Below are 25622 nucleotides of genomic sequence, written 5' to 3'. Positions count from 1 at the left end.
ATGAAACAGTCTGTTTATGAGATATGTATGATTGGAAAAGAAGTCTTGCTGATCATGTAGTGAAAGTGAGGAGTGGGCAGCCTAAATTCTTCACTAGTATTCATTATTCATAAAATGTATTTTAAAACATATAGGAAAAGCTCCATTGTAATGGAAGATGCTCTATACATAACAAATGCTATATTTGGAACAAGAATCTTGAAGCATAAGAAGGCATGGATTGCAACATACGCTGGACGAAGGAGTCATCACATTGATGAGATCACAGATCCATTGAAACATAAAGCATAAATTCATTATTACCATTGTCATTTGTGTTTCTCTCTGCTAATTATTTTTAGGATAAAAAGCAAAAGAAAACCAGGACAAAAATTGTTTTTTTGTTATTTTGTTTGGTGGATGAATGAATGAATCAATTAATGAATAAAAAAGAATTAAGTACTGGCAAGATGCTAGGCACTGAGATAAAATTCTAGGAATACAAATACAAGCCAGCAAGACACACCCTGCCCTTAAGGAGCTTACATTCTAATAAAGGAAGACCACACATATAGAGTAGTGATATACAGGAAAGGATGTTTTGGATTTGAAAGTCAGAGACAATGGTGATTTCAGCCATAGGGGAAAAGATTGGCACACTGTTTGTAGGAGTGGTAATATTTATTTTAATTAATAGTAATAATATTATGATATTATTATTATATAATGGTAATATATAGGCAATATTATCATTAAAGGTAATATAACATTGATAATATTATTATTAGTGGTAATATTTATTAATGCTTTTCTATGAACTAGAGTTGGAAATGAGGTTGGGTGGGCAGGAACATGGAGATGGCAAGGTGCTCCTGAGGCCAGGTAAGATAAAGAAAAGACCTATCAGTCTGAACTCAGAATCACAAGGATGGGAACTTGAGTTTCAGTCAGAGGTGGATGCTATAAAGAAAGAAGCATTACATGGAAATGAGAATAGATAAAATACATCCATGAGTCTATTCAGCAGCTTATATTCTTTGGGATGGAAGTATAGAGCTAGCTAAACTAGGTAGGTTTGGATATGGAGAGAGAGAGAGAGAGGAGACAGAGACAGAGAGACAGAGAGACAAAGACAGAGAGAGACAGAGAGACAGAGAGAAAGAGGTGTATGTATCTATATATGTATCTATGTATGTATGCATGTATGTATGTATGTATATATATCTACCTATTTATCTATCTCTATTAGTAAGAAAAAAATAAGCAATAAGGATTGTTCCCTTGATTTCATAGGTATAGAAAACTTGGATAAGGAAACTCTTTCTTCCAATATACTGAGGTGTCTAATGATTTATCCAGGGCCACACAACCTATATATGTTGGATGGGATGGAGACCCAGGTCTTCTTGGTTTTGAGACCAGTATTCTATCTACTATGCCACTCTGCCTCTCAATTACAATGTTCTTATATAAATAGAGGTAAATAAAAAGTAATTAATGGGGCACTGACAGGTAAGAGATGGCCTCATACTTTATCTGTTACAACTCTTTGCCAATGGGTAAAAAAGAAGAAAAAAACAACCTAATTTAACTTAGTTCATTTGTTAAGTACCTACTGTGTTAAATTTCGGGGAGGCAAAGACAAAAACGTAACACTCTCTGCCCTCAAGAAAATATAACATGGTAGGAAAATACAAATCATCTTAAACCGGGAGCATATTTTGCTAGACGTTGTATTTACTATCTGTTCATTAGAAAAAGGCTGGGGATTCACACTTAAGTGGTTGAGTTTGGTATTCAGAAAGATTTAAAGCTTGTTCCTTGTCTTCTTCCTAGAGAGACCAGAGTACCTAAGAAGTCAGTAAAATTTCCTTACCTCACATTTTCCTCTGTTGGATTGCTGACCCTGATGCTGATGTATCTTTCCCAGATTTATGGGCAATTCCAACTGATTTAGTTCCAGCTCTTTGTAGATTTATAATTTCTAGCTTCTGTACATCTTGGATATCCTTGACTTACATAGCTTAAACATTTAATTTGTACGTTATTGGAAACAGAAAAACCATCTAGGGAATGGGAAAATGTTTTGGTTAAGCAGTTTGGAAACTGGCTTTCTATTGCATTACTCTAATTCTCTCTCTCTCTCTCTCTCTCTCCTCTCTCTCTCTCACTCTCTCTTTCTCTTTCTCTCTCTTTCTCTCTCTCCCTCTCTCAACAACTGCCATTTTGGAGATTATTGAAAGGGGAAAAATGTACTTCCTCCTCTTCCTCCTTAGTTTGCCTTCATCTCTTGTCCAGGATTATAGTATAGGGTACAGTAAAACTGTCAGTTATTACTTTGTGTATTTTCGCAGGTGAAAACTGATATTTGTGTGCATTTGGGGAAAAATTGATCATAGTTGTCAGGGGTGAGTGAATTGCTATCCACCATTTCTATCAGAAAACCCAATTTCTTATGGTGCATAACAGCAAAATTCCACCCTGGAACAAATTAGAAATTTGGTGTTTGTAGAAAACAAGAAGTGAGGCAAAACCACTACATGTTTCACTGTTCACCAGACTAACAAAAATTTGATTATTTGTCAGCTTTGGCAGAAGTACAGATTTTTTTTTCTTCAGCTCCACTCATGGAAGTAATATAAAATCAAAGTTTGTCCTGAATTTCCACTATATCTTTCAGGAGTGAGAAGAGCATTTCCCCTCCCATCCCTCAAATTTCCACGGAGAAATTTTAAATGGCAATTTGAATAAATATTTGCCAGTTTGGAATGGCTAAGAAAACCAAGCCTGGATAGTTGTTCTCATCTCCTCCACTTACTTCAATTGGTACTAATTGGACCCTAGATTGGTTGAATGACCTTGAGATATTGGGCTATTTTTCTGTCCCTAAGAAGTATATACATTAATTAAGGATAAAGTACTTACATTGCTGATGTAATGTCACTTGTGTATTAGCATGAATTTCCATATTTAAATTCAAAAAAACAAATTTCATGGCTTTTATTTTTATTTTGCCTGGAAATTCACAGGGATTGTGATAAATTTGACTTCAAAATTACCCATATCTATGTTACCTCCATAATCTTGAACTCACTCTCTTTGATGATCTCCATCTGTCCCTCTCTCCCACTTCTTCACCTAAGTTTGTCTTTAAGGTGACCTCTAGTCATTCAGTCCTTCCTGTTATTCTAGTATATAACTTATTCTAGCCTCATATTTTTCCCTTGACCTATATTTGCCTGTTCAACTATATACTCTTCTCTAACCTTGAATATACCTTGCTCCCTTGTCCTACTGGTATTCATACTCTGTCAATGTTCTAACCTGGTTTACCTTCACTGTTTATACTCCCATAATTCTGAATGAATTTATTTAGAAGAAATCCTACAGTCAGTGTGAGAGAATACTACAAATTCATATTATCTAACCTAAACTGGGCTTTCATCACAGCATGGTGAGCCTTTAAAAAAAAAAGAAAACAATGTTTTCCCTAATGGATTTTCTTATTTATGTTCCAACCTCTTCTCTCTCTTCAAACTCCCAATACCACCCTCAATTCACTCTTTTAGAAGATGATTGCAGCAAGAAAAAACTTTACTGAGAAGATTGAGGTTAATCTTAGTGAACTTTCATAAAACAGTCTCCATAGATCAAGACCCTCTATAGCTTCACATATTCTTTGTTTCAGTCTCAGAAGTAATATCTTTTTCTTTGCCAATTCTATTGTTTTTAGTCTTCTCTAAGATATTTTCCCATTGTTCATTCTCTCAATTTCCATCTCTCCCTATACTCAGGCTTCTTCTATCTTGCCTTTACATTCTAATGGGCTTTCTCCATCCTAAAAAGAAAGCAAACCAAACAAACCAAACAAAGAAACAAAAAATCCAAAACTTAACTTGACCATGCCAACTCCTGTGACTATGTTCATATATTTAAGACAGTCATAGATAGTCATTGCCTATACTCTTTCAGCAACCACTCCTCAGCCCCCTGCATTCTGGCTTCTTATTTCACTACTTCTTCAAAGTGACCATTATTTATTAATTGCTCAATCTAGTTGCCTTTTCTCTGTGCTCATCCAATTTGACTTTGTTGTTTTGTCACTGATTATGATTTTCTCCTCCTTCTAGATATTTTTTCCTTCTTTGATGTTTTATAGCATTACTCTCCCCTTGTTCTCCTACCTAGATGACTATCCTTTCCTTTTCAGCCTCTTTTATTGGATCACAATCTAGGTCCCATCCCATAAGCACAGGTATCTCCCAAAACTTAGTTTTGGACAGTTTTATCTTCTCTCCTTACAGTCTCTTAGTGATCTTATCAGGTCCTATGGATTCAATTACCACCACTATGCAGATAAATGCCAAATCTATATATGTAGCACTAATGTCTCTCCTGAACTGCCATCCTACATCACCACTCACATGCTGGAGCTAGAAATCTCATCCAGACTTCCTCGTGGCATTTCAAACTTAACATGTCCAAAATATAATTCTTTATCTTTCCGTATCCCCCCAAACCGTATTTTTGTTAACAGAACTGCCATCTTCCCAGTCACCCAAATTTGTAAACCTGAAGCTCTCTTCGACTTTTTTTTTGGCTAATTTGCCATATTTGAATATTTGTCAAAAGTTGGTTGTTTGACCTCTACTGCCACTGCCTCCTTTTCTTCACTCACAAGCTAACTACTTTAGGAAGTCATCACCTCCTACCTAGGCTGTTATAATAATTTCCTAATTGATCTCTTTGCCACCGGTCCTTATTTTCTTCAACCAATCCAAAGAGCTGCTGAAATAATTTTTCTAAGGCACAAGTCTGGCTATGGCTCATAAGCCTTTAGTGACTCCCAATTCCTTTAGGATAAAACATGCATTCTTCAACCTGGCATTGAAAGCCTTCCACAGTTTGGTTCCTCAAGCTTCATTTCATTTCACTCTCATCCAGCACTCTGTGTTCCAGCCAAGATGAATTACTAGCTGTTTTCCCAGTTTGGCAATCTATCTCTTATCTGTTTGCTTCCACACAAACCATCCCCCATACTTGCAATATTCTCCCTCCTCCTTTCTGTCTCTCAGAATCTTTATTTTTCTTTAAGGCTCAGCTCAGTTAACATGTCAGCTCGGCAAACCTTCCCTGATGTCCCTATAGTTGTAAGTACTCTCTTCCTCCTCAAATTTCCTTACATTTAATCATCTGGTGTGCATGTTGTATGCCCTCATTAAAATGTAAAAATTCTTGAGCTGTAGGAGCTGTTTTCTTTTTAATTTTTTTTTTTAATCTGAAGTGCCTAGTCTAGCTCATCTCCTGACTGTAAGCATTTTCAATAGCTGTCCCCCTACCTGGAACACCGTTCTTCCTCATTTTCACCTCCTAGCTTCTCTGACTTTCTTCAAGTCTCAGTTCACATATGAACTTATCTAAAATCCTTTCCCAGTCCTCCTTAATCTTAGGGTCTTCTTAGATTATCTCTAATTTATCTTGTGTGAATCTTGTTTGTACATAGTTGATTTCATTTGTCTCTCTCAACAAACTGCGAGCCTCTTAAGGACAGGGATAATTTTTGACTTCCTTTGTATCTCCACATTGCACAGTGTGCCTAGCACATATTAGCTACTTAATTAATGCTAGTTGACTGACTTCCTTACATATAATAAATATTTAATAAATGTTGAATTCAAATATCTGAACTTCAATTTTAATAGTTACAGAATAGATAACTTTTAGATGGGGAAAAAGAAAAGAGGGACTAAAATGGAATATTAAATTTTTTTATGCTATTATCAAGAGTAGAAGTTATTGTTGATTTTGTTCCCTCATGGAGAAGTATAGATCATTAGAGCAGTAGCAACTCACATACTGGCATGCTAACCAATTTAGTGCACCACATGCTTATTAAGTGCTTGGCTTTGTGAATAGACAGTCTATTAACAAGCCTTTATTAAACACTTGCTGTGTGCCGCTTGGTGCTGTGCTAAGCACTGGGGAGACAGAGAAAGGCAAAGACACTGAAATTCTTACCTTTAAAGAGCTCGCATTCTAATGGCAGAGAAAACATGCAAGTAATTATGTGGGTGCAAGACACATACAGTGCAAATGGAAGGGAATCTCAGAGGAAAGATACTGGGAAAGTCCTCTTGCAGAAGGTGGGATTGGAACCGAATCTTAGAAGCCAGGAGGTAGAGACAAAAAGAGAGAGCATTCCAAGTTCTAGGGGATAATCGGTGGAACTGCTCAGTTTGGAGTGTTATGTGTATGGAAAATAGAGTACGTGGAAGTCTGGAAAGGTAGAAAAGGGTAAGATGCTAAGGGCCTTTAAATGTTGTTGTTGTTGTTGAGTTGTTTCCATTGTGTCCAACTCATTTGTAATCCCATTTGGGGTTTTCTAGGCAAAGATACTGGAATGGTTTGCCATTTTCTTCTCCAGTTCATTTTACAGATGAGGAAACTGAGGCAAACAGAGTTAAGTAACATGTCCAGGGTCACACAGCTAGTAAGTGTCTGAGGCAGACTTTGAACTCAGGAAGATAATTACAAGCCCCACATTCTTTCCACTGAGCCACCTAGCTGTGTGTTAAATGTCACATAGAAGATCTTAGATCCTGGAGGGAAACATTGGAGGTTATTGAATAGAGGTAGATGGTGACATAATCAGATCTGTGCTTTAGGAAAATCACTTTGACTGATGAGGGGAGAATAAATTGGAGTGGGAAAAGACTTAAAGCAGGGACAGAAAGACAAAAGGAAAAAAAAAATAAGTCCCTGCCACTAAAAGGTTTATAGCCAATTGCTTCAGATATTTTAGAGCAGAAATTACTTTTAGAGACCAACTTCCTAACTTTATAAATGAGGTAACAAAAAACTGAAGTGATAAAGGTGCTTTAGTCCAAGTTACCCAGCTAGTCAGGTTAGTGCTGAATATGAACCCAAGTCTTGTGAGGACCAGTCCAAACTACCCCATTTGCTACTGTGATTCATTGCCATTATAGCCCAAGCACTCTTCTCTGTGTTCTAGAATCTTCTTTCCACATTAAATTCAAAATCATGGATACTTGGGAGACTTAGGTAGGATATGTTCCCCAACAAACAGTTCTTCCTATGCCTCACATCCCTGAGAATATAGAGGGTAGGAGGCAGGAGGTTGCTGCATCACTTTTCTCCAGAAAACCAGTTAATCTGTGACATCATGTAAATGTTTGTATTGTCAGTGCTCATCACAGACATGAAAGGTGATGCTAGAGAACAGTAGAATTAAATACAAGGACCAAGTAAAAGTATCATCCCTCAGGTTATAGTCATGCCTCAGTCCTAAATGTATTCCAATATCTTTGCCAACCCCATCCTCTTTCTTTCTTTTTTTTTCTTTCCTAGAGACTAGTGACTACCACTTTACATGCTTTGGATGGCTTGTCTACTGAAATAGCATAGAAAATAGAGCTCAGAGGGCTTTTCAAAGCCAATGAAGATGATTTACAGCCATAGAATCATTTGTTTTAATCTTTGGGGGAAAATGGGATATGATGAGACATAAAGAAACATTATTTCCCAGAGGTGGATTCCATTTCTTTAACAATTTATAAAGCTCAAAAAGTAAAATACAACTATTTCAGGACTAGTATTAGATTTCAATGACTTTTCCAGCTGCTGGTCTACTATGTATATTCTTTTGCATTCTTTCATGTAGTAGAAATCCCATTGCTCTCTGACTGGTGATGATGCAGTCAGTAGTCAATGTTTCTGGTGTGTAGCCTGGATCTTGTTGCACCATTATACTTCTAGGTGTGTGTGTGCTGGGCTGCATGACAAGGCTGGTGACTGAAAGATCTATGTTAATTCTTTTCCTTTTTCTTGTAATGGATTATCACATTTGACCATCATAATTTCTTCACCAGGCCTCCTCAGACATATAATATAATTCAGTGGTCTTAGGTCATACTTAAGAGTCTGTAGCTGATGCAGAGTACCTGATAAACTTTGATCATTCATAATCCCACCTGGAATGAGAAATTTCTACTACATTGAGATTTTTGCATTTTGGCAAATTGCAAACACTGATTTTTTTTTTCAGTTTAAATTTTTGATTACTGCTGAAATGGTGCTGTAACACCAACAAGGGAGATTTTGTATTGGAAAAAGACAAAAAAGGAAGAAGAGGAAGAGGAAGAAAGAGAAAAAGGAGGAGGAGGAGAATATATCTGTCTTACTAAAGACCAATGGAAATCTAATGACAAAGAGCTAAATTAAGGATAAATGCTACTTTGAAGAACCTTTGAAGAATTAAATTGACTTTTGTTTTTCTGTAGTATGGATGACATTATTATCCCCATTGTTTCCTCATTAAATCCAATGTTACTCTTGATTTTCTGCCATGGGAAAATCTGATATAATAAATCTTGAGAATTTGATATAATTTCTTAAATTTTATTTCCCTTTTCAAATATGTGTACTCTTATACTTTCACAACATCTTTATGTCTCCATTTTTCTTTCCTACATTTTTTTCTTCTGTCCTCCTTTCCTTCCTTTTCCCTCCCTCCCTGCCTTACTTCCTTTTCTCCATTCTTCCCCTTCCTTCCTTCTTTCCTTTTTTCCATGCTCTTTCCTACCTTCTTTCTTTCCTTCTTTCCTACTTTCCTTCTTCCTTTTTCCTTCCTTCCTTTTTTCCTTTCTTTCCCATCTTCTTGCCTTCCTTACTCATTTTCTATCTTCCTGCCATCCTCCCTTCCCTTTCCTCCCTACCTCTTTCCCTTCCTTCCCTTTTTTTCTTTCCTAATCACTGATTCTCTTCTCTTAGAGTATTTATCTAGTTGGGTTCTCCTTAAATTCTATGATCACTTCTCAGCAGCTTCTGAGTGAAGCAGAGCATTCTTTCAGTGCCCCTCCCAAATCTTCTTTGCAAAACACTAGTCTATTTCGTTATTTGCATGTAAAAGATAGCCTCTGGGCCTTTGACATTTGGTCTTACTAGAGTGGAGTCAAATATCAAGCAGCTTTGAATTTGGGAGTTGAGAGGAATAGCCTTTCTCCTCTCCCCCTCCCCCCCTTTTCCTTAGATAGTTCTCTTTGACAAAAGCAAAGAACTTTTAGAATTAATGGACTTTCCATCTCAAAGCAGATGCAGCAAATAGCCAATTGAGAAGTTCAAGAATTAAGCAGGTGGCAAGATCCAAGTAGCACAAAACTACCAGAACCTGGGGTCAGACCAGGATGAAAGGCCTGGGTAGGAATATCTGGATCCAGAAAAGATTATTTTTAAAAAATACTTCTCGATGTTAAAGAGTGAAAGGAGGGTGGTTTTCAGAGTGTGAGCACGTGAATCAGTACAGAAGGCAGCAGTGATCTAATTGGAGACTCACAAACAGCTAGGAGGTCAGCAGGTGGATAAGGCAATGAGGGAAGTCAGACACTTACAGCAGGTGGCAAGACCAGATGGCAGAGATCACTGAACATGTGGCCAGAAGATAGAACAACAGCCAGGGAACTGAGAGCAGGTGTCTGTTCTGAAATCACTCGATCTTAGTATCAATGTTTAATCTTTTGTTAAAAGGACATTTAGGTTTGTAAAGGAACCTGCCTGGATTGGCTGACAAGATGTTAATTTTTAGGTTCACCATGTTAAGTTCTTTTACTGTTTGGATACTTTTCAATCTTTAAGGAAATTGAAATATATATTCATCCCGAAGAATTTCAGCAGAACATTATTCAAAAGAAGAAAAGCAAAATTTGACTTCTTTTTGTTGATAAGTTCAGAAATATTGGATTGGAATAAAATATGTTTTATATAAGAATTCAATAAATTTAAAAGTGGTTCAAGGTCAAAGACTATAAAAGGTTGGTATAGATTTGATGGTATTCCTAGGAAACTTTCACATTTCACAGAACTGTCCACTCAGTCATTTTAAAATCTAAAGATCATAGATAATAGATCTGGAGATAGAAGAGGCCTCATTTAATACAACTTCACACCCCCATTTAAAAATTACTTATTTTATTTTTAATTTATGGAATAAAACAAGCATTTCCATTAAGAGATAATTACACATAAAACTGCAAATCTGTTATGTACAACTTCCTATTCCTTTTAAGTATATAATAAAGTTATCATGTAAATTAATTTTTTTTTCCTTTTTTTCCTTCCTTCCCCCTTCTCCCTATCCTGGAGATGGCTAGCATTAGACACAAATATGTTTATATTGTAAAATCATTCTATACATCTATTTATCAGTTCTTTCTCTGGATGCAGACAGCATCTTCCTTCATATGTCCCTTGTAGTTAATTTGGGTATTTATAATAGTCAAAATGACTTAGTTGCTTGAGGTTGTTCTTAAAACAATATTTCTGTTACTATATATATTGTTCTCTTGATTTTGCTCATTTCATTCTTCATTATTTCATGCAAGTCTATGTTTTTCTAAGATCATTGAGCTCATCATTTCTTATGGCACAGTAGTATTCTATCACAATCATATACTTGTTCAGTACAATCAACAACTTGTTCAGCCATTTCTCAACTGATGGGCATCCCTGCAATTTCCAGTTCTTTGTCACCAGAAAGAGAACTGCTATAAATATTTTAAAACATATAGGTTCTTTTCCCTTTTCTCCCTAATCATCTTTGGAAATAGGCCTAGTAGTGGTATTATTGAGTCAAAGGGTATAGGCAATGTAATAGCTCTTTGTGCATAATTCCAGATTGCTCTCCAAAATGGTTGTATAAGGGACAAAAGAGAGCTTAAGTGATTTGTCTAAAGTCACAGAGTAATCTTAAGTATAAGAAATGAGATTTTAATCCAGGTCCTGGGACTCCAGAGACAGTAATCTTTTATCATACCTACCTCTTCTTGCCTTGACCTTATTATTGCACATCCTTTGACAGCCAGAGACCCTGCCTTGGAGGACTTATTCTACTTAGTCTTAGAACTCATGCCTTGGGCTGAGTTTTCATCAAGCTGTCTAGATTGGTGAAAAAGTAACCAGAAACTTACATGGATCACTAGCTGGTCCCAGTCCCCATATCTTGCTTTACATCCCTTCTAGCCACTTACTCCAGCCATTTTCTTGCTACTTGAGTTTCCGGACTTATTTTGTTACACATGTATCATAAGATTATAGAGTTAAAGCTAAGAAGTGGTGTTAGAGACTATTTAGCCTCCATCCTCATTTTATAGATGAGAGCTAGAGAGGTTAAGTGACTTGTCCAATGTCATACAACTTGGTATAACTGACATTTGAATTCAGGTCTTCTGATGATAAGTTCAATGTTTAACCTACTTCATGTTAGTTCCATAGAAATAGGTTCACGTGTACTTTTTATTTCAACATTTTAATTTATTAAAAGAGATTGTAGGATAATACTAGATTTCAAGAATGTCTCCCAAGGCTCTGTCCTGGGTCTTCTCCTCCCTCTCAGTACTGTCTCATTTGGTGATATTATCAGCTCCTATAGATTTAATTATACTTTGTAAGCAGTGCTGATGGGAAGAGTAGGAAGATAAGGAGGTTCAGGTACTCACTAGTGAAAGTTGCAGAAAATGGAGGCTGAGAGTTGGAGATTACTTCTTACTTAATCTAGCTCTCCTATGAGCCTGGCCTTCATGAAAATAGTCTTTATGCGCTGAATACATTGGATTAGGGTCACATGAGTTTTGTTTACAGACTCCAAAAGAGGTTGTAGTCCATCTGTCTAATACAAGTGTTGGTAGGTTTAACAATATTGCCATTTGGCACCTTAGTACTTCTACTTCTGGGATTTTTGCCTCTGTCATTCATAATTAGTATTTATTGCCAATATTGATGATCGTCTGTGTTACCTAAGTATGAGACTTAGAGTAAGTATAAACTTATATAAGTATATATAAATATAAACTTAGAGAATGTATTTATTGCTATCTATCCCCATTTTGAGGGCAACTCAGTGGCACAGTGGATAGTGCACCAAGCCTGGAATAGGATGACTCATCTTTATGAGTTCAAATCTGGCCTCAGACTCTTCGTAGCTGTGGGGCTGTTTGCTTCAGGTCCTCATCTATAAAATGAGCTGGAGAAAAAAAAATGGCAAATCACTTTAGTATCTTTGTCAAGAAAACCCCAAATGGGGTCACAAAGAGTTGGACACAACAACAATCCCCATTTTACTCAACTCCTATTTTGCATCTGTTTTCTCAGATGATAAAAATGATTTTCAGAATATGAAGTATACAACAAAAATAATGAGAAGAAAATAGAAACACTAGAAATGTAAGGTCATAGATTTAGAGCTCGAAGGATCCTTAGAGGCTCTTGAGTCCAGCCTTCTTATTTTACGTATGAGGAAAATGCAGCACAGAGATATTAAATGAACTGCCCAGGGTCAAAATCAATCTATAAAGTGAGATCCAGTGGTTAGCGTAGTATCTGGCACAGAGTCCTTGCTTTACAAATAATAATAATAACAATAGCTAACATTCATATGTTAGCATTTGCTATATGCCAGACACCATATTATTGTTGCTGTTCGGTTGTCACTCTTTGTGGCCACATGTCGAGTTTTCTTGCCGAAGATATTAGGCGGTTTACCATTTCCTTCTCCAGCTTTTTTTCCAGATAAGGAAACTGAGGCAAACAAAATTAAGTGACTTGCCCAGGGTTACATAGCTAGTAAATGTCTGAGGCCAGATTTGAACTCAGAAAGATGAGTCTTCCTGATTCCAGGCCCAGCATACTATCCACTGTGTCACTCAGCTGCCTCACCAGGCACTGTGCTAAGCACTTTATGATTTTAAATGTTTACTAATTAATTGATTTGTATCCAGATCTTCCTGATCCTTAGTCCAATACCCTATACACTATCCCACATTGCTCACCAAATGCAGAGATGGGAAGAGAACAGATAGAGGCCCTCAGTGAGCATAAGTGAAGTAGGCCAGCTATGTGATATCCTAGGCCTCTGGGAAAAAATGCAGACATGATCAACTGTTCACTTCAGACAGATGATCTTTGAGGAATGGTGTTGAAATGGAAGAAATGTTTCAAGACTGTAGACAGGCAAATGCCCTGGTTTTCAAAAAGAAAATGCAGGTAGATTAATTAAAATTCTAGGTCAGTGAGTTGTCAAGCCATTTCCTGATAAAAATCTAGAATGAAATTATTAAAGAAATAGTTGATATACATTTAGAAAAGGAAAAGGTGATTAGTAATAGTTTGAAGGGGTAAATTATAAAATCATGTCAGATTGGTCTAATTTCCTTTATTGATAGGATTTCTAGCCCAAATGGTCAAGGGAATGCCATAGATTTAATACTATTTATCTGGATTTCAGCAAGGTATTTGACCAAGTCTATCACTTTATTCTTGGGCACGATGTTGACATATAAAGTGGATAATGGTACAGTTATTTAAGTTGGTTTGCAAATAGTTGACTGTCAGGAACCAAAGATTGTTGATAATGGGTCAATACCAATCAAAAGATGTATGACTAAGGGCTTTGTCCTTGGTTCGATCCTGCTCAACATTCTATCAGTGACTTTCATGAATGCATAGATGGCATGTAGATTAAGTTTGGGAATGAACAAAGCTAAAATAGTTCATATATTCAGTAATAGAAATCTGAAACAAGTGCAGACTGGGAGAGGGGGAATGATGTGAACAAAATCAAGTTTAAAAAAACTATATATAAATTGTAATTGGGTTCAAAAATAAACTGCAAAAGGGTAGGATGGAGCAGATATATTTAGAAAGCAATTTATGTGAAAAATCTCTTGAGGTTTTAGTGGATTTCAAGCTCTTTGTGGGTTATCAGTGGGATGGGGTGGTCTAAAAGAGCTAATGCTATCTTAGACTGCATGAATATAAGTATAAGAATAGGGACCTAGGATTTCATTGGTATAGGAACTCTCAGAAGAGGAAACTCCCTATATTAATATATGTCAGAAACTTCTCTTCATCTTAAAATCATAGTTTCCTAGACCACTGAGAGGTTAATTAACTTGCCTAGAGTCACACAGCCAGAATGTTTCAGAGGCAGGACACAAAACTGGTCCTTCTGGTTCCGAGTCTGACTATTCATTATATTATTCCACATTGCTTCTCTTAATACAACTATATTACCTACAGTGAGAGCAGTGATCTAGCTCCATTGTTCTCTGCCCTATAACGTATCAGAGTTACTGTGTTCAGCTCTGTTGCCATATTTAAGAAGGAACATGTACAAGCTAGAGTACATTCAAAGGAGGTGATTAGGATATTGAGAGGTCTTTAAACAATACCATAAGAGGATTGCTTGAAGGATCTGGGAATATTTCACCTGAAGAAGGGAAGGATTGTTATAGGGGAAGAGGGTTAGATTTGATCAGCTTGGCCCTGGAAAGAACCAGCTTCAATGGGTAGCAATTAAGGAAAGCAGATTTCAATTTCAAATAAGGAACAAAACATTTTCCTACCAACTGGTGCTGATCCAAGTGGAATAGGTTGCCTTAGGAGGTAGTAAATTCCTTTTCACTGGTAACCAAGTAGAAAGTGAATGACCACCTGTTGAGATTTTAGACATGAAATTCATGCTTTGGGTGGGGATTGGATAAGATGACCTTTGAGGTCTCTTCCAACTCTGTATTTCTATGATTTTGGGAAAACAGAAATTCAATATCTCAAGTCCCTTTTGGCTATGCACAATCTATTCCCTCTCTCTGGCTTTAGAAATGTTGGATTCCTACTTTCTTCTTTAACCTGCAAGAAAAATAAAGTGACAGAAACTCAACCCAAGTGTGGGGTAAATATATTTGTGTATATAATCTAAGAAAAACTATTAGTCCAAAGCGCCTGAGATATGAATGTTTATTTCTTCTTTTCAGGCTCTTACAATTCTTCCTTGTTTCTTTCCCAGAGGGGCCCCTCATGCTGCTCACTATCATATTATGATTGTATGCTTTCCCTTTTTCTTAGGAACAAGTAACTGTTCAATTTAGTTGAAACAGGCAAACTATTATAGATACAGACACATTGAATTTTGATGGATACTAATGGGCAATGTAGTGTTCCTGGGGACAAAAAAATAATAAATAAGGACTTCCTAGGCAAGATAAGCATCTTGTCCTTCATGGCCATAGATGCTAAATTTGGTCTATTTTACATCAGCAGTATTTATAAAGTTGTCAACTTGTTTTCATCCCTACTGTATTGCACCTAATTATCTCTTGTTGGGAAAATCACTATAAACTTCTAACTGCGCATTGCCTTCTTACCATTCCAATTTTGTCTTTCTACTATTGACAGAATAATCTTCCATATGCTTAGATCAGACCACATCACTTCCCTACTCAAAAATAGTTAATATGTTCTTCTTGTCTAGGGAATAAAGTATAAACTTTTCATCATGCCATAAAACACCCTCTACAATCTGACACTAACTTACGTTTTCAGCTTTATCTTGCAGTATTCCTCCTATCAACCTCTAGATTACTGTCAGACTGATTCATTCTTTGATCTTGTCCTGCCATACTTGCTTCTGTGTCTTTCCCTATATTGTCCCCTATGACTGAAATATACTCATCCCCACCATTAAGGTCCAGATCAGGTGAATTTTTCTTTTTCTATTGGGCTGACAAAAACAACTGCAATGATCAATTCAATTTAAAAAACAAAATATTCGTTACCTACCCATTGTGTAAAAAGCACTGCTAGGCAGTGCTAGAGCACATCTAATAATAATAGCTAGCATTCACATAGTCCTTATTATGTCCCAGGTACTGTATTAAGCACTTCATGATTTTAAATGTTCATTAAGCTTTCAGCCTTATTGCTATCAGGGCTGTCTTACCTAGGCTGAAGAAATGGCTGTCGGTCTGGTATGATTTCAGGCACATGGGGCTATGCTTTCATACCTACCAAAATTTACATTACCTACTTTTGACTGTTAAATTCCTTTATAGGAAGAAACACTTTCCATTTTATGTTGGCAGCTCTGCTTTATTTCAGTTCCACAGTACATCATGCCTTTGTGCCTGGTAACCCCTGATGGCTTCTCACCTTCCCCTTCAACCTTGTCAGCATCCTTTTCTATTTTGTCTTCCCCATTAGAATGTAAGTTTCTTGAAGGCAGAGACTATATTTGTTTTTTCTTATTTGTATCCCTAGCACTTAACACAGTGCCTGACACATGGTATTCCCTAATAAATGTTTATCAAACTGAATTCTGTAATTAAAGATGACATTTAAAGAAGCAAATACCCACAGAGAAAGTACTATTGTGTTAAATTTACTCTAAGGTATTAAAGGATTGTCATTACATTTTTATTTCTTTTTGTATGAATTTTGATATCAAGGATAAGAGTTGACAGCATGAGGCTCATAAAAAGGAGTGCCACAGTGGATGGATTAGGGTATGAACATATAAGACTGATACAAAAATTAGTGAATAGCAAGTGGAACTATAAATATTAAATTAATGGGGAATAATGAGCAGGAAGATCCAAAGCCAGGGCCAAAGCTAAAGGAAGGTTTCCAATGGTCTGTGGTTTCATCTTGTATAAATATTGGAGGCTTTTGCATATTTTAGTTGATAGAATATACTGAAAGAGACACCTTCATCTTTGTATAAACCAAACACATTATAAAAATATAATACCAGAGAGTTTTGAAAGTATCTTTCTGAGCAGGAAATAATAATAAGAAAAGAAAAAATGGTGTCTGAGAGGAAATAGCCTCATTTAACATATTTGGCATTTTTAAAACCTGAAATACTTTTATTAATTGATTTCTGAAATTTTAGAAATCATTTTCTGACAAGAAGGTTCTCCTTACAGAAAGTATGGAGAGGAGGAAGTTTAAATTCACTTGCAGAGAATGTGGGATTTTATCTTTCTTTCATAGGTAAGTAACTTGCTTAAAGCAAAGACCACCTAAGAATTTCAAAGAATGCCTTTCTACTTTTCAGGGTATCAGGAAGAATGAAGGCTTCTCTTAAAAATGGAAGAAGGGCTTCAGTGTAGCATCAAAGATGAAAAAAAAAGATTTGAAAAGGCAGATGGAAATCCTGACTTGTTGCTGGCTTTTGAAAGATAGAACAGTATGACAGAAAAGATAAGGAAGAAGGACCACTGAAGTAAAACTGAAGACTTAAGTAACAAATATGAAGCTTTTCCTGAAGAGAAGACAACTAGATCACCAAAGGAGCAAACAGCTGCTTGTCTTCCAAGAAATGATGATGTGGATCAATAAGTGATGTGAGGTGAGAGTTAATCCAGTAAGGGTCAGAGGAAGAGTCAACAGTGATTGGTGACTCCCTGGTGACTAATTATGAGGCAGCTATTTGTCAACCTGATAAACAATAATAGAGAAGCCTATTCAGTTCCCAAGGAGTCTTTGCCAAGTCCAAAGGCTTGTCAAAAATGGATGACTCCTACCCATTTCCAGAAGTTCACATGGATATGCATAATATTACCAGAAGGAAGGCAGAAAGAATTGCTAACCATTATGAAGCCTTGAGCAAAAAACCTGAAGAGAACAAATGGTATTTTCATCACTGCTGCTGATTAAAGTAAAAGGAGGACCTGCTGATTAAGAAGACAATGCCTGAGAAAAGCCTTCACATTTCTGGACCTCAGAATAAAAGAGAGTGATGAAATCCCTTGTCAAGGATGGACTGGACTAACAAGGACTGGTAAGAATGTATTTTCCTGGAATTTTGCAAAACCAGTCAAAAGTCTTTTAAACTAGAAATGAAGGAAAATGGAAAAAAAAATTGTCCAAAACTACAAAGAAGATTAGCAATAAACATGCCTAGGAATTCAAAAGTAAGCACTCATATTTTGAACTCTGAAATTCTCCTTTCTGATCATCACCACTTATCCTTCCATCTCTACCTTCTATCTTATTCCTCCTAAACCTATTCTTCATCCCTGTCCTCCCATCCCATCATCACTGTTCTGGATTCACTTTCTTGTCTTAACATCTTGGCACTGTAGTTATGTAGTCCAACTACACATTGTTCTATCCCAACTCTTGATATGCCCTTAACCTATACTGTTGGTCCTTAGACATAGATATCTTCCTACAATCTGCCTTCTCCATTCATAGTGGATGAATGCACAAGAGAAGGACACATGATGGAAGGAATTAATGTAACTATCAATAGGGGTCCAAACAGAACTCAGATTGTCATTAAAATATACTACAAGTCCCCTGGAGTACATAGAATAAATTGATGAAGAATTCAGGGAATAAATCAAAAGCTTGTCATAGAGGCATGATATAGTAGGATTGATAGACTTCAATTATCTGTACAGTTATCAGAGCTCTCTTTTCCAAAAGCAATTGTCATTAAATTGCAGTTAGCATATCCTTTGTGTGGCAAAGTTTAACAAGGAAATCTAAGTGACTCACATAGCTTAGAATTATTACTTAGTGATCTTGTTTATAAGGGGTGGGGGAAAGTGGAACAATTGATTAAAATCAATTAAATTCAATAAGCATTTAAGTGAGTACTATATACAAAGTACTATGGTTTGCACAAAGATAAAATAATTCACAATCCTTGCCTTAAAGGAGCTTAGGATCAAAACAGAAGATATGGTATGCACAGAAAAAATAACAACAGATGGTCAAATAAGATGACCATCTTAAAAGATGGGCAGATAAAGATAAGTTCCTCTGATATGATGGTGGTCCTTGGGACCTTGCCATCCACTTTGCAGTTGAATCTTCTTGTAGGTGTTGTCTACCCCAGTTACAATGTGAGAGCAAGGACTACCTTACCATTCCATTTGTTTCCCCATTGTTTAGGACAATGCTTGGCACACAGTATGTGCATAAGAAATTCTTTCCCTTTCAATTTCATTCCATAGAAATAATGTGAAATATAGGAGGTAGATATCACTTCTGGTTGAAGTGATATAGGTCATAAAGAACGCTTCATAGAGGAGGTTATATCTGGGTTTGGCCTTGAAATAAGGGATGGATTTCATCTGGCAGAAAAGTTCCAGGGCTGAAGAAGCCCTTTATGTGCCTTCAGGATAATGTGATTAAAAATAAGAACAGAAGAGTGGACAAGGAAAGAACAATGAGTGATGCATTGCCCATGATAGCTGTAAAGTAGTTTATCTGAACAATAGTTTCATGAGATAAGCTTGCAGAAGTAGGGCCTTAAATCCTAAGACAAGCAGTTTATCTTTTAATTTGGTCGTTCCTTCCCTTGGCAATGAAGAGTTACTGAAGCCTTTTGCTGAAAGGAGTAATATGAGTAGAATGGTGATTTAGGAACTCTACATGAGCAGCAGTGGAAAATATGGATTGGTGAGGGAAGGAACTGAAACACAGAAACCTTAAGCAATTGCTGCCATGATCTTAATATCCTCTCCTATTCGGTTTGTATCATCCAATAGGCAGGGAAAGAATTAGAGTCAGCAGACTGGGGATGGTAAAGAGGAGAGGCTTTCAAGATTCTGTGCCTGTCTATCTAGAGTGATGGGTTATCCAATATTGGTTAACCTATAGCAGAGTTTACTCATAGGGAAGACATGTTAGAAATTGTTCCAAAAAAAAAAAAGAAATTGTTCCTCAGTGTACATAAAATTATCCTGCCAGGAAAATCACTAGTTTTAAAGATCTAAAAGACCTCAAAGTTGGAAAATGAGGCTCCAGCAGTATACCTGAAAGAAACTTCATATACCCTGACTATTGTGTTATTATTCCCTTTTCCTTTAGTTTCCTCGGAAATCTGGATTTGTGAAGAATGTTTGGCATGTACAGTCATGCACACTATGTTATTCTTTCCACATATTTTACATCTTTGTTTTGCTGTCCTTTGTGGCTTATAATGAGAGAGTAAATAAATATTTATTGTGGGTGTATTTGTCTTAGTGATAGAGTGGAAGTAGGAAATGATTGCTTCTATGTTCTTTTATCTTTCTCCCTGGGTTTTTCACACCTTCTTCAAACTCTTCTTTACGTTTGTATTTTTTAGCTTCAAAGTTTTCATTTCTTCCTTAGGAATTAATATGGAATTCAAAACAAGAATTCTATTTCTTTTGCTAAGACAATCAGTCAAAGCAAAATAGCAAAAAACAGGATGTGGAGTACCAAAAGAGTATTCAAAGTGCATCTTACTGGGACCATTTTTTCCTCAGGAATTTTATCTATTGATTGTTATTCCCAAAGAGTTGCAAGCTATCTTCAGTCCAGAACAGTTGTAAGGACAGACAGAGATGACAAGTTTACTGTTTCCTTTCTCTCTCCCCCACCAATATTTTTAGTGCTTTCTTGAACTTTGTCAGAACTTAAGGGCTGAGGCAGAGCCAAGATGATGGAGTAGAGGAAGCACAACAGCCAAGCTCTCTCAACATTCCCCTCCAAATAAATATAAAATAATACTTCAAATCAAATTCTGGAGTGCCAGAGTTAAAAAGGTCAGAGTGAGACATTTTTTTTCAACCCAACACAATTTAGGAGATTGGAAAGAGAGGTCTATGACACATGGGTAGGAGCTAGCCTGAAGCCCACAAGGTGGTAACAGGAGCTGTGGAACTTAAGTGGCAGGGACAGCAGCAGCAACAGTTTTTAGAGCTCTCAAGTCAGAGGGATTAGGCAAATGATCAGAAAGAGATTGTATAGAACCCCTGTGCTGGCACTGGGTGCAGGACAAGGCATTATTTGGAAACTCCATTGTCCATAACCACTTCTGGGTCACAGTTCTAGGGCAGAGAAGAGCAACTTCAAGCACAAGGGTGCAAGGTACCTAACGAATAGTGTCTTGCAGTCCAAAGGGAGCAGGTGTCCTAAAGAGTAATAGAATTTGTGACAGCAGAGGATCAGAAGACCTTTTTGGGAAAGAACCAGAGCACAGACCAAGCTAGCAGTAACCACACCTCTCCCTGGATCATGCTATCTTGGAAGCACCCCCAAAATGAGTTCCTGAAAACAGTAGCATAAAAAAAGACTGAAGCTTGGGATACTGCCTTCTTCCCACCCTGGGAATAGAGCTGGACTTTAAGATAAAGTTCAAAGTCAAGAAATGGGCAAACAACAACAAAATAACCTGACCATAAAAATCTACTATGGTGACAGGGAAGAGCAAGACACAAATTCAGAAGAAGACTATGCTGTCAAACCAACTACAAGCAAATCCTCAAAGAAAAATTGTGAATTGGTCACAAGATCAACAAGAATTCCTAGCTGAGCTAACAATGACTTTAAAAATGAAATAAGATAGAGGAAAAGAAGATAAATAAGAGCAATGCAAGAAAATTATAAAAAAAGACAATTAACAGCTTGGCAAAAGAGGCATAAAAATACTGAAGAAAATAATACCTTAAAAAGCATTCTTGGCCAAATAGAAAAAGAGGTACAAAAGAGTACTGAAGAAAATAATTCCTTAAAAATGAGAATTGGACAGGTGGAAATTAATGACTCCATGAGACATCAAGAAACAATAAAACAAAATGAAAAGATTGAAAAAAATGAAGAAAATGTGAACTACCTCATCAGAAAAATAACTGACCTGGACAATAGATCAAAAAGGGATAATTAAAAATTTATTGGACCACCTAGGAACCATGTTCAAAAAAGAGCCTTGACATCATATTTCAAAAAATCATAAAACAAAACTGTCCTGATATCCTAGAACTAGAGAGGAAAATAGAAATTGAGAGAATTCATCAATCAACTCCTGAAAGAGTTCCCAAAATGAAAACTCTCAAAAAATCATAGCCAAATTCCAGAGATTCCAGGTCAAAGAGAAAATATTTCAACCAGCAAGGAAGAAACCATTCAGATACCATGTAGCCACAGTTAGAATCATACAAAATTTAACAGCTACCATGTTAAAGGAGTGGAAAGTTTGGAATATGATATTCAGGAAAGCAAAGGAGCTCAGATTACCAAGAATAACCTACCTAGCAAAACTGAGTATAATCCTTCTGGGGGAAAATGGATATTTAATGAAATAGAGGACTTTTAAGTATGAAAATACCAGAGATAAATAAAAAATTTGACTTTCAAATATAAGACTGATGAGAAGCATAAAAAGGCAAACATGAAAGAGAAATCATAAGGACTCAATAAGATTAAATGTTTACTATATGGAAAGATGATACATGTAACTTCTAAGAAGTTTATTGTAATTAAGGCAATTAGAAAGACTCCACATAAAAAGCACAGAATTGGATAAATTATATTGAGATTATCTCCAAAAAATGGAAGGACATAAAAGAGGGCTGGACTAGAAGATGAGGAAAGGGAGGAGAAGAATGGGAAAAATTACCACACATAAAAGACATGTGCAAGGAAGACTTTTTGCAGTAGAAGGAAAAATGGTGGTAGAGTGGGCAATGATTGGAATGATAGCAATACTGAATATAGGCACATTACATGGCATTGGGTCTACATTCTTAAAGGAAAAGTTAAATGAGTTGGTGGAAGAAATAGAGGGTAAAGTGGAGGGTTCTCAACTTTCCCCTCTCAGAGTTATATAAATCTAACTATAGGGTAAATAAGAAAAAAATTAAGGAAATGAATAGAATTTTTAGAAAACTTTAGGTATGATAGGCCTCTGGAAAACATGAATTGAAATAGAAAGTAGTATACTTGTTTCTTAGCTGTACATGGCAACTTCACAAAAATTGACCAGGTAATAGAGCATTAAAAAACCTCACAAACAAATGCAGAAAAGAAATATTAAATGCATCCTTTTCAGACTCTAATGCAATAAAAATTACATTTAATAAAGAGCCACTGAAGCATAGATTAAAATTAATTTGAAACTAAATAATCTAATCCTAAAGAATAAGAGGTCAAAATAGAAATCATAGAAACAATAATTTCACTAAAGATAATGACAACTATGAGACAGCATACCAAAAATTGGTGGATGCAGTCATAGCAGTACTAAGGGGAAATTTTATATCTCTAAATGTATACATCAATAAAATAGAGAAAGAGTAGATCAATGAACTAGACATGAAACTCAAAAGAACTAGAATATGAACAAAGTTTAAATCACCAATTAAACACCAAAATGAAAATTCTGAAAATCAAAGGAGAGAGTAATAAAATTGAAAGTTTAAAAAAATTAATAAGAAATAAAACAAGAGTTGATTCTGGGCAAAAAGCAATAAAATAGATAAATCATTGATTAATTTGATTTTTTAAAAAGAAAGAAGATAGCAAAATTACCAGTATCAAATATGAAAAGGGTGATTGCACCAAAACAAAAATGAAATTAAAGCAATTATTAGAAGTTATTTTCCCAATTATACGCTGGTAAAATTGACAATCTATGTGATATAAATGAATGTTTACAAAAAGGTAAATTGCCCAGATTAACAGAAGAGGAAATAGAATATTGAAATTATCCTATCTTTGAGAAAGAAATTGGATAGTCATAAATGAGTTCCCTAAGAAAAAAATCTCAGAACCAGATGGATTTACAGATGAATTCTACTAAACATTTAAGGAAAAATTAATCCCAATAATATATAAAGTATTGTAAAAAGAAGATAAAGAAGTCCTACCAAGTTCCTTTTATGATAGAAATATGGTTTTGATGCCTAAACCAGAGAGAGCAAAATCAGAGAAAGAAAACTATAAAACAATTTCCTAAATGAATATTCATTCCAAAAATGTATATAAAATTCTAGCAAAGAGGTTACAGCAATATATCACAAATATCATACATTATGACCGGGTAGGATTTATACCAGGGCTGGTTCAATATTAAGAAAACAATAAGCATAATTGACTACATCAATAACAAAAAAAAAAAAACAAATCGTAGCATTGTCTCCATTGATGCAGAAAAAGCTTTGAGAAAATGCAACACCCATTCCTGTTAAAAACACTAGAAAGCATAGGAATAAATGGAACTTTTCTTAAAATAAGTAGCATCTATCTAAAATCAAAAGCCTGCCTTATCTATAATTGGGATAAACTCGAAGCTTTCCCAATAAGATCGGGGTGAGGCAAAGGTGTCCATATCACCATGTTTATTCAATATTGTATTAGAAATCCTAGCTGTAGGAATAATACAAGAGAAAGAAATTGGAGAAATAAAAATAAGCAATAAAGAAACAAAATTATCATTCTTTGCATATGATATGATGGTATACTTAGAACATCCTAAAGAATCAATAAAAAAAAACTGGTTAAAACAATAACTTTGGCGAATTTGCAAGATAAAAAATAAAGCCACATAAGTTATTAGCATTTCCATATACTACCAACAAAACCCAACAGGAAGAGAGATAATGAAAAATTCCATTTTAAATAACTTCAGATTATATAAAATACTTGGGAGTCTACCTGCCAAGACAAACTCAGGGACTCTATGATTACAATTACAAAGCAATCTTCACATTAAGACTGATCTAAACAATTGAAGAAATATTAATTGCTCATGGATAGATGGAGCCAATAAAATAAAATGACATTTCTACCTAAGCTAATTTACTAATTAATGCCATGCCAATTAAACAACCAAAGAATTATTTTATAGAGCTAGGAAAAAAATAACAAAATTCATCTGGAAGAAGAAAAAAATCAAGAATATCAAGGGAATCAATGAAAAAAATGTGAAGGCAACCTAGCAGTACCAGATTTGAAGCTCTATTACAAATCAGTAATCATGAAAACATTCTAGTATTGGCTAAGAAATAAAGTGGTGGATCAGTAGAATAGATTAGGCACACAATACACAGTAATAAATGACCATACCATACCATAAATGACAAACCAAGAGATCCACACTTTAAGGATAAGATCTCAACATTTGACAAAAATTGCTTGGAAAATTGGAAAGTAGTTTAGCAGAAATTAGGTATATACAACATTTCTCGCCATATACCAAAATAAGGTCAAACTGATAAATGATTTAGACATGAAGGGTGATATAAGTAAATTAGGGGACTATGGAAAAATATACCTATCAGATCTATGGATGAGTTTATGGGAGAAGTTTATGACTGAACAAGAGATAGAGAAGATTATAAGAAATAAAATGGATAATTTTGATGACAGAAAATTTAAAAAGTTTTTGCACAAAACCAATGCAGCCAAATAGGAAGGAAAGCATGAATTGGGGGGAAATTTATAGCAAGTTTCTCTGATAAAGGTGTTATTTCTCAGATAGTCAGGGAACTGAGCCAGATGTATAAAAGTAAGAGCCATTCCTTAATTGATAAATGGTCAAAGGATAAGAACAGATAGGTTTCAGAAGAAGAAATCAAAGCTATCAATGGTCACATAAAAAATGCTCTATTAATTAGTGAAATGCCATTTGAATAACTTGGAAAGGAAGACACGAAGGTAACCAAAAAAGAAAGGAATGTATTGGTTTATATCTAGCCTCATAAAAAAGGAGATGCTGACCATTTTGGTGTGGGCTGGAACATAATTATAACCTGAAATATGGAAAAGGCAAAAAGGAATTCACTCACTCTAATTCAGGTAAAACTAGAGTTGGTTGTGATTAAGTGAAGTCTTGTGGGTAAGCAGGGTAGGAACTGTAGGATTGGTTAATAGTTAATTGGTTTAGAAGTCCAAGTCACATGGCCTGAACTCTCACTCTGAATGAATAAGAAGACTTCCCCAAGGTAGCATAGAGGACAGCAATTGTATTGGGAGTGGTGATGGGCAATGGCATTAAGATGGATCCTCTGAAGGATCCTAATCTCTGGAGAAAGCTA

Source organism: Vombatus ursinus, unplaced genomic scaffold, assembly GCF_900497805.2.
Source record: "Vombatus ursinus unplaced genomic scaffold, bare-nosed wombat genome assembly UNPS02015255.1, whole genome shotgun sequence".
Classification (NCBI taxonomy): Eukaryota; Metazoa; Chordata; class Mammalia; order Diprotodontia; family Vombatidae; genus Vombatus; species Vombatus ursinus.
This window is presented reverse-complemented; position numbering follows the sequence as displayed.